The following is a 17,551-nucleotide window of genomic DNA, read 5'->3' on the forward strand; positions in this document are numbered from 1 at the left end:
TAAAAGCTTGTGGAAGAGTGTGGAATCCTCTGAAATATTCTGGAGATGTGTGGAACCTTGTGGAAGAGTGTGGACTCCTCTTGAATATTCTGGAGATGTGTGGAACCTTATGGAAGAATATGGAAGGGAGTGGAAGAGTGTAGAGCTTCCTAGGGTGTGTGGAGCATTCTAGATAATTAATCTCCACCCTTGGATGTAAGTAATCTCCACCATTCATTGTGGAGGTGGAGTAGTATAAATAGGGGTGAGAGACTTCATTCCAAACCATAAAAAATCCAAAAAATCCAAAAAATCCAAAAAGTGTCCACTTCTTAGAGTGAGAAACTAGAGAGTTAGAGAACCTCTTTGAGAGACAAGAGAGATAGCTTGGGAAGTCTTTATCCTCAAGCTTGAGTGAGCCACCAAGTGTGAGTCAAATTTGTAAACATATCATTGTAATCATACTATTCATTTGTATAGTGGAAGAATCTTCAAATTGGATAATTATACTCTTGTGCTCTCTTTACTATCTTTAATCTCTAAGTGTCTATCTTAGCTTCACGAAGCAGGAAAGACCGTGATTCCCAACAGTAGTACTAGAGTCAGGTTCATCCGTAGCTGTAATTAGCTCGTGCAGCTCAAGATGGAGGATAACGTTGCTCATGATGGAGACATGTTCAAGCTCACAGTCAATAACTACTCATATTGGAAGCCGATGATAGAGGACCACCTGTACTGCAAGGATTTGTATGAGCCCATCATCTACAAAGACAAAGTAGAAGGCAATAGTGATGCTCAATGGGGGCTTCTAAATTGGAAGGTCATTGCTATGTCCGTAAGTACATTGATAAAACCCTCTCTGAGCATGTTTCTACTTATACAAATGCTTATGAATTATGGACAAAGCTTGAATCCATGATTCAAAAGAAAACGCCTCGTAATAAAGGCAATTTAGTTCGACGGTTAGTGAAATTGAAGTATATGGATTGCCAAAGTATAATTGAGCACTTAAATAATTTCAAGGGACTCGTAAATCAATTAACAAAAATCGAGATAAAAATTGATGATGAGTTGCAATCTCTTCTACTCCTTAGTTCCTTACCGAAAAGTTGGGATAAACTCGTTGTTACACTTAGTAATTCAGCTAAGTGCCTATCTTAACTTCACAAAGCGGGAAAGACCGTGATTCCCAACAACAAGTAGAGGAGGATTAAAAGTAAATATTTAGTTTTGATCTGATCCAACTCCGACATATCGGTCAGGTTTTGAGTTCTTCCGAACATTCTTCACACGTCTGAGGAAAAAAACAAAAACAAATGGTCATATAATCTCTGCAAACATCCATGGAAAGAACTAAGGGAAAATAACATTAGAGACATGTTATATAATGCTGGCAACCAAATCCCATGCCTCTCGAGTTGCTAAGACAAATGGGACAAAGTTGTTCGAAACAACCGTAAAGGATAAGCCTTCAACATTAATCACAGAGCATTTATAGGTCCAAACCTTGTATTGAATGCCAAGGAATCATGCTTCCTGTACCTGGCTATTGTAAGTAGAAGTTGTATCTTCAGGATACGGAGGGATACTGTCCGCTCTTTGTGAGTACTATAAATGAGTGCGGATATGTGTGCAAGTATACATAATCGAACAAGTAATAAAGTGATAAGGGAGGAGAAAAAGTCTTTAACGTGCACTACTAAATGCCTTTCTCAGCCACCAAGAGCTGCTCCTAGCGAACTAGCTCCTCTCGGATACTTAGAACGCCACTCTCTTTGGCTTGTCAAGGAGAAATGCCACGGCAAGTAGGATTGACGGAGAAAGATGAGACATTCTCTCTCTAACTTTTTAAGCTCAAATCTGGGTGGAACCAAAGTCTTCAACAATGTGGCTTTATCCTCTATTTATAGGGTAAAACTAATATTAGGACTTGGTGTTAACTTTCCTAGAAAACCCCAAAACCATAGTTAAGTTACTTGGGAGTCGAGCCAGACAGGCTATGATGCAGCCTGGGTAGCTGGCTGATGGACCGACAAAATCCTGTTACAGGCGCCCAAGGACAGACATGATCTACAGGGTCAAGCGGTGTCATCAGTAGAACCGGCGGTAGCAGCGCCGATCCCTCCAGGCAGATCTTCGAGGTGGATTTCTCGGGCAGAACTCTCGGGGATTCGGATACAGCTGGCTTCAAAAATATCATCTCGCAATGTGAGCACTTTCGAAATGTCGGCTGAACTCGGAAAATTCATTTTGCTCAGTCATATACTTACGTCACCACATTTTCTTTCCTCTTTTCCTTGCTTGTTAAACCTGCACATCATCAAACAAGTACCTTTCCATAAAGTAGCACCGCAGTAAAAATAAAATGTCGCAACAAACTGAATTCCACCACATACAACTAAATGCTTCTAAATGCATCTACATGGTCCTAAATGAGCTATTAAACACTCAATAACTTAAGTGAAAAGGTCCCAAAATGTGACCTTTTACGGAGTTATCACACCCCCAAACTTAAGCTATTGCTTGTCCTCAAGCAATGAATAGTAATAAGTAAAACAAAAATACCATGACAAGTTTAGAAGCAGGATAGTCTTATGGGATAAAATTTCAGCCCTCAGCACATATGACCTCAACATGCTAGACTAGGTTTGAGAAATCTAGTATTGTCCCATAGGGCAATATTCTTTGTGTGGGTGTGTGCGTGTTGTATCCAGTCCATGTTTAACAAACTTAAAAATTTTCTATGCAAGCTTTCTTAATTTGCCATGAAATTTAGAAATTTCTACTCCCACCTTGCTTTTTTTTTTCTCTTTAATTCTGCTACGAGAGGAGTCAACACATCACTTTACCATCCCGCACTCTAGGTGAAAGGGAGCATACCTTCCACCCCCTAACTAGTCAGGTAGAGTCATCCCGTGACATCTTTCATTCACTCAAATGTCGTGGTATAGCGGAGTGTCCCTCTACAGATATGCCGAGGCATTTATTCACATCTTCATTTCATAATTTTTTTAGCAAAGCATAAACGAGGCTTTCAACAGTCAAAGTTTTATGCCACGACATTTTAAGAATTCTCTTATAAAAAATTTCTAAGTTTCTTAAGCATGGAAAACATATAATCGTGTAATCAAGGGTTTAAAAGAAACAAGTCCTAGAGTTGGTTCTATCATCCTCAACCATTCATGTACATTCTATCCTAGCCATCAAATTCATCATCATCGGGTATCCTTAACTAATTCCAGAAAACTATTCAAGCAATTACTAATGTCATGGCATTTTTAATTTCCTACTACTATTGTGCAGTGACGCGAGAACCCTACTTCCCCCAAACTTGAGAGAAGCATTGTCCCCAATGCTTACTAAAACTAAGGAAAATGAAACTACATGCTATGAATGCAATGCAAATGCAAGGTACCTTGGCTTTACGTGGGTGGTGGTGCAGCGGTTGCATGGCGAGTGAGCTTTCTTAGTTTTACAGGGCTAGAATGTTTAGAGTCAGACGCAAGTGCGGATGGAGGAGTACTGGGTCCTTCTGGAACAACTAAGAGCGGAGGATCCCGATGCTGAGATGCATTCCTAAGGCGACGTCGACTCCTACGCAAAGGATCTTACCGTGGCATCTCGAATTGTTACTCCTCGGTTGACTCCATGGGTTGCGATACCTCAGGGTGTTCTTCTTCCATTAGTGCAGCAAGTTGCGGAATATCAAGTTGCTCTACCGCCAAGGGTTCAACAAATTGTGTTGGTTTCGGGATATCAGTGAGTTGGAGGTTGGCTTCTCGGTCTGCATCAGGTGACACAGCATGGACTGGATCAGGGTCAATATGCTCTTCTGCTTCAGCGGTCTGGTGATTATCCCCATTGGATGAGTGATGATCATCAGTTGGAACGGGGAGGGGTACTTCTGCAGATGTCTCGACATCCTCATTTGGTGGCACCAGTTATTCAAGGAAAATAGGGATGGTAAAGTTTGTGTGTGGTAGAAACTCCATTAAGGCATTGGTGAGAAACGTATCTCGACGCTTAGCATAGGCAAAATATGTCATCAGTTTGTCGAACAACTGCCTGACATGCTCTTGAGTGCGCTAGACTGCCTGCTCCAGGGCGTTTGAAGTTGCCCTAGCATGTGGAAATGGTATAGGGCGAGATGTGGTCGCCTCTTTTTCCTTCCCTTTGGCTTCTTTGTAACCCAACAGCAGAGGGATTTTCGCTTTGGTAATGCCAGCAATACCCGGTAAAAGCTCATCAAACAATTCTTCAGGAACCTTCTTTTTACGGCATAAAGCGGTGATGAGATTTGGAAATACCAGGGCACTTGTAGGTCGCTTCAGGCACAGATGAGCCTGGTCCACAATAATTTTCCCTACATTGATGGCTCGCCCGAATATGATGGAATGTAGCAAGAGCATCCGCTGGCAGGATACAGTGGTATTATGGGAAGTGGGTAAGAGTTTGTGCTTCATGAAATGATTCCACAACTTCACTTGTGGAAGTAGCCTCTCCCGATCCACAGTCTTGTGGCTCATTTGCTGACCATTCCATTGCATATCGGGAAGACAGAGGTCTTCCAGGAGGCCTTGTTAAGTTTCGTTGTTAGCAAACTAGCTTGGTGGTCTTCAGTAATATGCAGTTTAAAATAACAATTAATGGCAGAAGGAGTAAAACGAATAAAAATACCGCGAACCACCACGACATGCTGATTTGGCTCGGTGATGTTTGAATAAAACTCCTTCACTATAGTTGCATTGACGGCGACATGATGCTTGGCAAATTTTTGCCACTTATGTTTGGTGACCACATCAAGCACTTCACTCCCCAAATCGGTATCCTCTTACTCGGGGAAGACAAACCCTAACTTGAAAAAGACTCATTAGTTCTTTATAGTTTGGAAATGATCGCGAGCGGCATCATCAATAAAGCGAGGCGGCGAGGGTGGTGGAGGGGGTCTTGATCAGACCATTATTCAAAGAGAAAACAAAAAAAGTTGAAAAAACTTGGAACTTGGTGGCTGTTATGGAGGTTTCGGTAAAGGAGGGGAGAAGAAGATAAAAGAGAAAGAAGAAAAGTTAAAGTGAAACAAAAGAAGAAGATAAAAACAAAAGAGAGATTTTGTGGGGTATAAAAGTGGATATGGTGGGGTCTAGGCGGGAATAAAACAAAAAGAAAGAGTAGAAATATTAAGCTTAAGTGAAAATGAAAAGTGAAAAAGTTTCCCTTCTTTTACTATTCAAGTTTGCCGCCCAAAATTTGTACAATCTTTCTCCACACACTTCACGTGCTCTCCATGTGGGTTAATCCTCTACGTTATCCAAGCACAGTTCCAACGGTAAAATCACTTACGTCGCAGATTAACTCGAACGATGTCGTCCAGTCTGGGGGAACTACGATCGGAGTAGATATAAGTCTTTGCTTCAGCTCTTTGAATGCGCCATGACATTGTTGATCGAACACAAATGGTTGTTTCTGTTGCAACAGGGTACACAAGGGCTTGGATATTACGGAGAAGTCCTTGATGAATCTTTGATAAAATCCAGCATGTCCAAGAAAACTCCGAATGCCCTTGACAGAGTTTGGTGGGGGAAGTTTCTCGATCACCTCGATCTTGGCTTTATCAACCTCAATGCCCTTTGCAGAAATCTTGTGGCATAGAACAATACCTTTTGTTACTATGAATTGACATTTTTCCTAATTCAGTACGAGGTCGACCTCTTCGCACTGCTTTAGCACCTCTGTCAAATTGTCAAGGCATTTTTGAAAGTCGTCACCAGAAACAGAAAAATCATCCATGAAAATTCAAGATAATCCTCAACCATGTCAGAGAATACGGCTTGCATGCAGCATTGAAAAGTTATTGGGGCATTACAGAGTCTAAAAGGCATTTTTCAGAAAGCATAAGTGCCATACGGGCACGTGAACGTGGTCTTCTCTTGGTCCTCTGATGCGATGGCAATCTGGTTATACCCCGAGTAACCATTTAAGAAATAATAAAATGCTTTTCCAGCAAGCCGATCCAGCATTTGATCGATGAACGGCAAAGGGAAGTGATCATTCTTGGTGGCCTTGTTAAGCTTATGGTAGTCCATGCAAATTCACCACTCGATGACAGTGCGAGTAGGTATCAACTCGTTGTCTTCACTTGTTACCACAATCATGCCTCTTTTCTTGGGCACACATTGAACGAGACTCACCCACGAACTATCCGAAATGGGGTAAATTACTCCAGCATCAAGCCATTTAAGAATCTCATTCATCACAACTTGCTTTATGATTGGGTTCAGTCTACGCTGCGGCTCTATGGATTTGCCGTGGCATTCTTCCAGCAAGATTTTGTGCATGCAGATGGTTGGACTTATTCCCTTCAGATCTGCCATTATCCACCCTAACAATTTCTTATGCTATGACAAAACACTTAACAAACTCGTTTCTTTGTTAGGAGTAAGGGTAGAAGAAATAATCACAGGAAAAGTTTCATCACTACTCAGATAAGCATATTTAAGATGTTGTGGCAAATTCTTAAGTTCTAGGGTAGGAGCATGCTGTAATGAGGGCTTGGGAGGAACAAACTCTTCAAAGTGCAAAGGTTCAAAATGCGTACCTGGGCTAGCCTTGAGAACGCTAGCCTGTTGTTCCTCAGATGAAACTTCATTAGGCTCTTCAGCCTTTAAGTCTTCAAGTAGCCCAACATCAGGTCCCAGCTGAATGAAATTATCTTGGTAAAATTGATATGCTGCTGTTGTTATTACTGTATCTACTTCAAAAATGCTCTGGCATTCTTCAAAATCATCCATATACTTGAGAGATCAGAAGACATTCACAGTGACATGTTGATCGGTCACTCGCATGGTTAGCTCACCCCTCTCACAGTCGATGAGAATTCGACCGGTAGCTAGGAAAGGTCTCCCCAAGATGATGGGTGATGTGGCGTCGACCTCACAGTCTAGAATCAGAAAATCGACAGGAAAAACAAACTTGTCAACCCGTACGATGACATCTTCAATTTGCCCCTCTGGTCGAACGTGCGAACGAGCGGCTAATTGCAGGATGACCGAGGTGGGTCTCGTATTTCCTATCCCAAGCTTGACGAATATTGACTTAGGCATCAAGTTCACACTTGAATCAAGGTCACATAATGCCTTCCCAACAAATTTGTCTCCTATCGAACATGGGATGATGAAGCTGCCTGAATCATGTTTCTTTGGTGGCATCTTACTTAAGGAAGAGCAAAATTCTTTTGCCGTGGCAATTGTTTCATACTACTCAACATTTCTCTTTTTGGTAACAATCTCTTTGAGGAATTTGGCATATGTCGGCATTTGTTTCAAAGCCTCTAGAAAAGGAACATTGATTTGCAGTTGACTCAGAATGTCAACGAACTTCTTAAACTGAATATCTTCATTATGCTTATTTAGTATTTGTGGAAAAGGAGGTGGGGGTCTGGCTTCCTGTACTGACGGGGTGCGAACATAAGTTTCCTTGGCATTTTTATTTGCCCCCTCAGTTTCTTTACTTGACGAATCTTCAGCCTTTTCCTCTTCCACTGGTGCTTCTTCTTGCACTTCTGTATCAGCTTGCTTGGTTACAGGGGGTGAATTATCCTTCGGTCTTCCCCTAAACTTGTCTTCAACATTAATTTGAATACGACTTCAGAGAGTCAGCACACTGCAGTTCTCCTTGCCATGAGGTTTGGTGACTTCAGTGTCACTCGGTAATTGTCCTGGTTTGCGTTCTTGTAATGCCGCGACAATTTGACCAACTTGATTCTGCAACGGCCTCAACGAAGAACTATGGCTCTAAAGCAGAGCTCCTTGATTTTATATGGAGGTTGTGTGGTCTTGCAGCATTGTCTTTGTTGTCGCAATAAACTCTTGCATTGTGGCCTCCAAATAACTTGTATTTGATGAAGATGGTCCTCCCTTGTTAGAATTATGCCATGGCATATTCGATTGATAACCTTGAGAGTCATTGAAATTCAAATGCCGAGCTGGTTGATGAGCATTGTTGTTCCCTTGATTTCCCCATGAAAAGTTTGGATGTTGACGCCATCCAGGATTATATGTGTTAGAATAAGGGTTATTATTGCCTCGATTGAAGTTGCCTACAAAGTTGATGGATTCTTGATTGGTTGGGCAGTCACTCTTATTGTGATTGTCCTGGCATAATAAATATGCTGAATGAGCTGCCTTCACTTCTCTCACCTCACTTGGCCTTTACAAATTCTTTAACATGTTGGTGATAGCATCAAGTTGGGTAGACACGTTATCCTTAGAATCTAGCTCGAAAGTTCCATGAGATTTTTACCCAACTCCAAGCTTTGTGGATGGAAACTGATAAACATTAGTGGCAATCTTATCCAGAATGTCAAATGCCTCTGCTGGTGATTTGTCAAGTAACGTCCCATTTGCCGAGGCATCTAGCATCATCCTCATGGGTGCGTTTACTCCATTATAGAACATCACCACTTGTGTCCAATCTTAAAAACCATGGTTTAAGCCCTTGTGATGCAATGCTTTGTGTCGATCCCAGCATTCATACATCGACTCGTCATCAGCCTGACGAAAAAAAGCAATGTCGTTCCTCAGTTAGGTGTTCATATTTGGAGGATTATACCGCAACAATTTTTTTTTGCACAGATCAGTCCATGACTCCATTGAACCCGCTAGAATGCCACTCAACCGTGTCCTTGCTCGGTCACGCAGGGAGTACGAAAATAGCTTTAATTTGAGAACATCCTCGTGCACCCCTTGTTGGCAGAAAGAATCACATACCTCTAAGAAATTACGAATATGTTGCATGTCATCTTCATTTGGCATGCCCCCAAACTATCCTATAGAGTTCAACATATTAAACATGACGGGTTTGAGCTCGAAGTGGGCTGCCTGAATATCTAAGGCCACAATTCCAGGATTTAAATCCTCTAAGATTGGATTTAGGTGATCACGAATGGCACGAGGTCTAGCTGTGTTTCCAGCATTTAAATTTGCTCCGGCATTCTGATCCTCCTCATGACCAATACATTGATTTTCGAGTTGGTACATGTTTACACGTTGAGCGCGTCTTCATTGCCTAAAAATACTCTCGATTTCAGGATCAATCGGTTCTAATGGCTCTTAAGGGTTGCTTCGGGTCATGTACCTAGAAAAAATAAATGAAGAAAAATTAAAGACAGTAAAAATAAAGCTAACTAAAAAGAAAATATGAACAAGTAAAATAAAAATGCTATGACAAATCAATTTAACTTCCAGTTGCCAACTCCCCGGCAACGGTGCCAAAAACTTGTTCGCTCTTTGTGAGTACTATAAATGAGTGCGGATATGTGTGCAAGTATACACAATCGAACAAGTAATAAAGTGATAAGTTGAGTATCGTCTCCACAGGGAATTGGGGAAATCAAATAGGTTTGTCAAGGCACTTTACTTTGTCACCTAAGTAAAGTTAGTTATGGTATGTACAAATGATAATGTTGTGGCAAAATGAGATGGATGTTGTGGAAATGGAATAGTGGTATGGTAGTAAATGGATATGTTGCGGCAAATTAAATTAACACATGCAAACAAATGGAAATGCCAAGGCAAAATAAAAATGCAAATACTAGATTTAATATATATATAGGACTTTAGCTTTCTCACACGACAAGCTGCTATGAGAATGAGTGGTAGGAGTCACTAGGAAAATCTAAGTCTATTTCTCTGAATGTTATTTCTTCTATGCCTAACCTGCCCGACAGAGTCTACAGAGGTACCCTATGCTATCTCTAGTAAGGGACTTGATAGTTTAAAGATGCCCTGGCAAATTCGATTAGCGTAAACCCCCTGTAGTGATCCTATTAGTTCAGATAACAAGATATGTCTCGGCAATACCTTTTTGCGGTAGCATTAATATATAACCTATCGTTTTTGTACAGCTCATTTTAGTCGACTAAAATTCTAGCCTTATCTCTAAGGTGGATTAGGCCCAGTTACTACCTAGAACCCCTTGTTTATGTAGTTCCTCCCTAGCTTCTCTCGAAGACTAAAGATAAATTGCCAAGGCATTCTCTCGAACCCTCAAGCTCTCCTAAGGAAAGTCTACTCTCGTAGCTCCTACAACCTTAAGGCATTAAGTTTCACAAACAAAACAAAATAAAGCAGAGAAAATCAATCATTCATTGTAATAAAAACTTAAACATCCAAGCGAACTCCCACCAAATAGGATTAGTTCATAGTGGGGTTCGAAATAAACAAGCACAAAGCAAGTTTCATTCGTTCCTTACAACCCAATAAAAAAATATGAAAGCAAGAACTAAAGGGAGGAGAAAAAGCCTTCAACGTGCACTGCCAAATGCCTTCCTCAGCCACCAAGAACTGCTCCTAGCGAACTAGCTCCTCTCGGATGCTTAGAACACCACTCCCTTCGGCTTGTCAAGGAGAAATGCCACGACAAGTAGGATTGACGGAGAAAGATGAGACCTTCTCTCTCTAACTTTTTAAGCTCAAATCTGGGTGAAACCAAAGTCTTCAACAATGTGTCTTTATCCTCTATTTATAGGGGAAAACTAATCCTAGGACTTGGTGTTAACTTTCCTAAAAAACCCCAAAACCATGGTTAAGTACTTGAAAGTTGAGCCAGACAGGCTATGATACAGCCTGGGTAGCTAGCTGATGGACCGACAAAATCACGTTGCAGGCACCCAAGGACAGAGAGGATCTGCAGGGTCAGACGATATCATCAGCAGAACCGACGGTAGCAGCGCCGATCCCTCCAGGCAGATCTTTGAGGTGGATTTCTCGGGTAGAGCTCTCGGGGAGTCGGATACAGCTGGCTTCAAAAATATCATCTCGCAATGTGAACACTTTTGAAATGTCGGTTGAACTCAGTAAATTCATTTTGCTCAGCCATATACTTACGTCACGGCATTTTCTTTCCTCTTTTCCTTGCTTGTTAAACCTGTACATCATCAGACAAGTATCTTTCCCATAAAGCAGCACCGTAGTAAAAATAAAATGTTGCGACAAACTGAATTCCGCCACATACAACTAAATGCTTCTAAATGCATCTATATGGTCCTAAATTAGCTATTAAACACTCAATAACTTAAGTGAAAATGTCCTAAAATTTGACCTTTTACGGAGTCATCAGATACTTGGTCGGAAACCGGTGAGGTGAGACAGTTTCGAACCATTGAAAGATGCAACACTGTATGTACGTAGAGGTAGGGGAACTCTCTCTGGAACATTTCCCTTTCGAACGCTGCACAGGTAAATTGAAAGTTCCCGTCACCACTTGGGTTTGCAGAAAGGCTAAAATTGAACAATGGAGAAGTGGGTATTACCCCAGAATGTTATGCTCAATAGTTGCCTTGTACTGTGATGGGATCTCCATTAAAGCAGCTAGAGCGAATTTCGTCTCCTTGAGCGATGGAGCTATATTCTTCGACATGCTCTCCGTGAAATTTACGAACTAGAGAAAGAGAATCGTCATGAGGAAAACCTTAATAACTGAAGAATGAACAATATCAAACTTGTAACTTCTAGTATGCAATCAGAATTTACCTGGAAATTATCAAAGGTTCGAGCTGGAATATTGTCGTCGAACTCCTTTATGTCCCAAGCAGTGGCGGATGCACTAAGCCCCCATAGGGGCCAAGTGCATCCCTATTATTTTGGAAAAGTGATTAAATTTAGCTTAATGTGTTAAGTAAAAAAAGAAAAAAAATTATAATTTTTGCATACCCATTATTTTTTTAAAAAAAAATTAAAATTTTGGACCCCATTCTTAACTTCATGGATCCGCCATTGGTCCCAAGGTCCATCTTCGACACCAACCTGTTGAGTTAATCGATTGACGGAATCGGCCAAGAGGGGGGTGAATTGGCAATAAAATTTTGGTGGAAGATTTTGCAGAAAATTGAAAGAAATTGCACAGCGATTTAGATTGGTTCCGCTTTCTCAACCAAAGTCTACGTCCACTACCTTAGCTATCCACACTAAGGATTTTCCACAAATTCACTAATTTGTCTTTCTTTTGAGGACAAAGAGTAACCTTACAAACCCTCAAGAATTATACCCCAAATTCTTGAGAACACTCTCTCCCAAAGAGAACAATACAAATTTGCAAACTTACAAGGAAATCCTCACAAGGTAGATTGTTTGCACAATTCTAGAACAAAGAAAAAAACACTCAAGAATGAATACAATTGAGCACAATAAGTGTTCTTGAAAGCAAAATGAATATTGAATGAAAAATAGGCTTGAAATGCTCAAACTTGAGGTTTGATGTTTTCTCTTTGATTCTCTCTTGATTCTAGTTGCTTGATATTTCTTGTTGTTGATCAATGTCTTCTAAGCTTGCTTAAATACACATTGAATCACTTCTGAACGTTGGGGATCATTAATGAAGATAATATAGCCGTTTTAGTGTGAAATCAATTAATAAAACAGTTTGGAGCGTGGGGGGAATCGGTACCCCTTAAGGGGAATCGGTTCCCTAAGTGTAATATTCAAATATTTCGACCGTTACACAGGGGGGGAATCGGTACCCCCTGGGGGGAATCGGTTCCCTCCGAGCATACTGGAATTCTCGGAGCCAAACCATTCAGGGGGAAATCGGTACCCCTTGAGGGGGAATCGGTTCCCTCTGAGCAATCTGGAATTTTTGGCTTTAAAATGGTTCGAAATATTTTGTAAAATTATTTTGAAATTATTTTAAGTTTAAATCTTAATTTTACACTTGAGTAAGGATTAAAAATGACATTTGAAAGATTTGGAGTAATATTTTGATATTCGAATAATTATATCGAATATACTTAGAAATTCTTTTTGGAAAATCTTAAAATTCATTTATCTTAATTTGTTATATCGAAATATCAAAATGTTTTCAACACAACAACTATAATTGAAAGTGGAAGCTTACTGTAATATACCAAACAAGATGTAAGAAACATATTTTGCAATGAAAATAACTAAATTGAATGAAACAGGCTCCATAACGTTTACCTTCCTTGCACTATGGCATCAATGATCTTCTGCTCTTGCAGACTTAACCTGTCATGCCCTGTATCAACACTTCTGGTTACTTGAAATAACCATTGGTATTCGTCATACTAAACCGATATGAAACTATAGCCCTTAACTACTAACGTCTTCATCAATCGTTTGGTCTAAGTATGACCAAATACTCGCAAATGCTAGTCCTCATCTTTACTGAGACCATGACCATATTCAAAAGTCGGTTACACGTGAGCGAGATTGAAGCACCCCTACCTGTGTCTAAAACTATTACTTATAGGTAACACCCTACTCTGACTTAACCCGAATATAGAAAATTCAAGTTTCACTCGAAAATACCGAAGTGACTAATATTTGTTTTAAATATTTACCCAAATCATAAAGACATAATCATCGTATCCAAAATAATAATGATAAGTTAAGTTTATAAAGAAATACGAAGCTCCAATTAATACAAATCAAATATCAACAAAAAATTTTACAAAATAAATTTATTGATTGAAATATGATGCAAGGTTAATGAATATACATGTCCAATATAATAGATTAAGTATTGATTGAAATATGATGCAAGGTTAATGAATATACATGTCCAGTATAATAAATTAAGATGAACTCTGAATAGATCTTGGCTGAAACTTTGACTCGACAATGTGCTCCTTGAATCTCCACCTCAAAACCTATGGATGAAAATACATTTTGAATGTTGAGCTAACGAGTTTAGTACCACACAAATAATTTTATCATACTACATACATTCATATCATAAGTATGTCTAGAAGTATGGTCAGAAAAACAATATCATCGGTGCAATACAATCCATAACATGTATGCATCATAATATAATCCAATGTCTGTTAATTCTTTAAAAAAGTTCATATTTAGACTATTTAGACATGATTATTTGCTCGTATTTAAGCAAACTAGATGCATTTGTAGTTTAATTGAGTTAGTTTTGCATATTGAAGTTTGGTTTGCACTTAATTGCGTTTATTGTTGATTTTTATTGTTATTGAGTAGTTCTTTTATGTTGTATGGTGTAGGTGAACGCAAGCAAAAGAATCAGACATAGGGAGAATTTCCATCACAACTAGAAGAAGGTGTTTTGTCAGAAGTTGTGTCGTGCTAGTGGATAGAGAGAAGAAGTATGTCTCATCGTCGTGTACAAATTATTGTCGCCTTTTGGCTCTCACGTCAATAACTTGGATAAGAAGAAAGCAATGGCTTGAGGCTGAAGAAATCCTATAAGAAGCTCTATAAAAGCATGCATGGAGAAAACCTAGAAAGGGGGGTAAAACTTAAACGCAAACATTTAACGCAAGGAGCAGGATAAGGAACAAGAAGTTGTTGCAATACTAAACGGTTGCAAGACATTGCCGTCATTGTTGGAGTTAGAAGCAGAGCCGCTCTTCCAGAATTATTTTCTATTTTTAATGTTATATCTTTACTTTTTTTGGTCTGCTTATTTGATGATGATTGTAAATTTAAACGTGAATTTCAATCCAACTATGAGCTAAATTTTTTAAGATTGAGACTGTTTTGTATGAATATTTTCTTAGAATCTTGTCCACCTCCATTTTCCACCGCCGGTTACACAATTCCGAAGAACTGAAACGTCGACCCAACCTCCCCACTTTCTCATCTTCATCGTGAATATCACGAGACATTTTAATTTGACTGTACATCTCACTCTCTCTATCGACTCGTAACCCTATAATATATTAAGATAAATTATACACTTACTCGCTCAATTTTACTTTCTTTCTTATTTCATTTATTGTACTTTCAATTTTTTTTCAATTTATTCACTAAACTTTATACATTGAATTTTTTTAAGTCATTTCACCGTTAACCTTTTGTTAGCATAATGAGTTAGTAACAATGTTGTTAGTACTGCAGCGTGTATGAGCTTAGACTGCATGGGATCATTAGTTGAATAGTTAAAAGCTTCTTGAAGTTGTTATAGCAGTTAAGGTTGTTAGCATGGTTAGTTGAATAGTTAAGGTTGTTACATTAGTCAAGAGAAGTTGTATATAAACAATAGCAATCTTGTATTCAATGCAGAGTTCTAGTATTCAATATACAAGTGTTGTTCATTTGTTTTCTGCATTTTCAATATGGTATCATTCGCCAAACGATCCTGACTTCGTTTTCTTCCATTGCATGGAGTTCGTTGACTCTATCATGGCTGCTTATGCCGTCTTTAATGTTGTTTTCTCCTTTTCCCTAAAACAAAATGCGTGAGATCCTTCACATTCAAGGTGGCCAATGCGGAAACCAAATTGGAGCCAAGTTCTAGGAAGTTGTTTGTGCCGAGCACGACACATATCCAACTGGTCGTTACCAAGAGGAATTAGATCTTTAACTTGAATGCATCAATGTCTACTACAATGAAGCCAGTTGTGGTAGATTTGTCCCTTATGTTGTTCTCATGGATCTTGAACCTGAAACCATTGACAACATCAGATCTGGCCCCGTCAGTGAGATCTTTAGACCGGATAACTTCGTTTTTGTCAGTCCGGTAACAACCGGGCTAAAGGCCATTACACCAAAGGTGCTGAGTTAATCGACTCTTCTTGATGTTGTTCGTAAAGAGGCCGAAAACTGTGGTTGCCTTCAAGGGTTTCAGGTTTGTCATTCCTTGGGAGGAGGAACTGGATCTGGAATGGGAACACTGTTGATTTCGAAAATAAGGGAGGAATATCCAGATAGGATGATGCTGACCTTCTCGGTTTTCCCATCTCCAAGGTCTCTGATACAGTCGTTGAGCCTTACAATATTACCTTGTATGTTCACCAGTTGGTTGAAAATGCTGATGAGTGTATGGTTCTTAACAACGAGGCCTTTTATGACATATGTTTCCGCACACTTAAGCTCACCACTATGAGCTTTGGTGATTTGAACTATTTAATATATGCAACAATGTCTGGAGTTACATGTTGCTTGCGATTCCCTGGCCAGCTCAACTCTGATCTCAGGAAACTTGTCGTGAATCTCATTTCATTCCCCCGACTTCACTTTTTCATGTTGGGTTTTGCTCCACTCACTTCCAAAGGATCTCAACAGTACAAAGCTCTTACAGTTCCCGAGCTCACTCAGCAAATATGGGACACAAAGAACATAATGTGTGCAATTGATCCACGAAATGGTCATTACTTGACTGCATCATCCATGTTCCGTGTTAAAATGAGCACAAAGGAAATGGATACTATGATATTGCATTGTAGCTCAATTGTTGACAATTTGTATTCCTCGTTATATGTTGTTTCTTCTTCAAGGTTGTTGGAACTTGAAAGCTTCACAGCCAAGTGTCCATAAAAAAATATATGTCAAGGATCCTTGTAAAAGAGGATGAAGAGGAAAGAAATGAAGGTGAATAAGAATAATGAAAGGAAGCATCGACACTTTTGATTCAAGTGAACGAAAGGAAACATCGACACTTTCGATTCAAGAAGAATGAAATGAAACATCAGCACTTTCGATTCAAGTGAACGGAAGGAAGCATCAGCACTTTCGATTCAATTGTTCATCTTTTCATCAAGAAGGTTGAATGTTAGAAATTAGTTGTAATTAGTTTTTTAGAGCTTATTGTAATAGTGTGTTCAAGGTCAGAAGAACATAAGAAGAAGAAGTAGAGGGAATGTTAGCATAATGAGTTAGTAACAATGTTGTTAGTACTGCAGCGTGTATGAACTTAGTCTGCATGGGATCATTAGTTGAATAGTTAGAAGCTTCTTGAATTTGTTATAGCAGTTAAGGCTATTAGCATGGTTAGTTGAATAGTTAAGGTTGTTACATTAGTAAAGAGAAGCTGTATATAAACAGTAACAATCTTGTATTCAATGCAGAGTTCTGGTATTTAATATACAAGTGTTGTTCATTTGTTTTCCTTTTAATAGCGTTATGACATGGATTAAATAAATATTTTTAATCATTAAAATAATTATTAAAATATAAGTAAAAAGAAAATAATTAAAAACTAAGATACCCTTAACCTTCAAAACTTTTCATTTTCTTAAATTCAAGCTCCACCACCATTTTTCTTTGGCTTCCTCCCACCATTTTTCTCTGCTTCTTTCTCTTATCGCTTACATAGCCATAACTTTTGCCCTTGCTCCCCAGGTATATTCTCTTGCCCTCAAATAGAATTCGTTCCAAGGTTTGCCTTTTCAATCTAGTTCAATTGTCCAATAGAAGGAATGAAGGAAAATTTTAGACAAAAAAGGGTAATCAAGAGAATGAAGGAAGATTTGTTACTGGTTCTAAAGGTTTTTCTCATGCTAATTCTATTATCCAAATTTTTTTTCTCTTGATTACCCTTTTCAATTTTCATTCTCTTCTTCTTTGTCAATTCACCAAAGATTCCTTCATTCAAGATAGAGTTTTGATGCTTTGGAGCAATCAAGAATAATATAGGAAGATGCTTGACAAACTTAATTCATGATTTGGAGAAATCAAAACAGGAGATTTTAGGTTTTTCGTTTTGTTTTCTTTTTTTAGTGGAATTGAATTGTTGAGAACATGGGTTCATTGCAGAGTTCACTAAGGTTATGGGAACCGGTTATAATTATGTGTTTTTTTCAAGTTGA

General features: G+C 39.1%; 1 pseudogene; it reads left to right on the forward strand.

Annotated features, from left to right (window-relative positions):
• The first annotated feature begins 15,181 nt into the window (after window positions 1–15,181).
• On the forward strand, window positions 15,182–16,280 carry LOC120144309 (annotated as a pseudogene).
• Window positions 16,281–17,551: the final 1,271 nt, after the last annotated feature.

The sequence above is a fragment of the Hibiscus syriacus genome, unplaced genomic scaffold (genome assembly GCF_006381635.1).
Source record: "Hibiscus syriacus cultivar Baekdansim isolate YM2019G1 unplaced genomic scaffold, ASM638163v2 tig00110888_pilon, whole genome shotgun sequence".
Lineage (NCBI taxonomy): Eukaryota > Viridiplantae > Streptophyta > Magnoliopsida > Malvales > Malvaceae > Hibiscus > Hibiscus syriacus.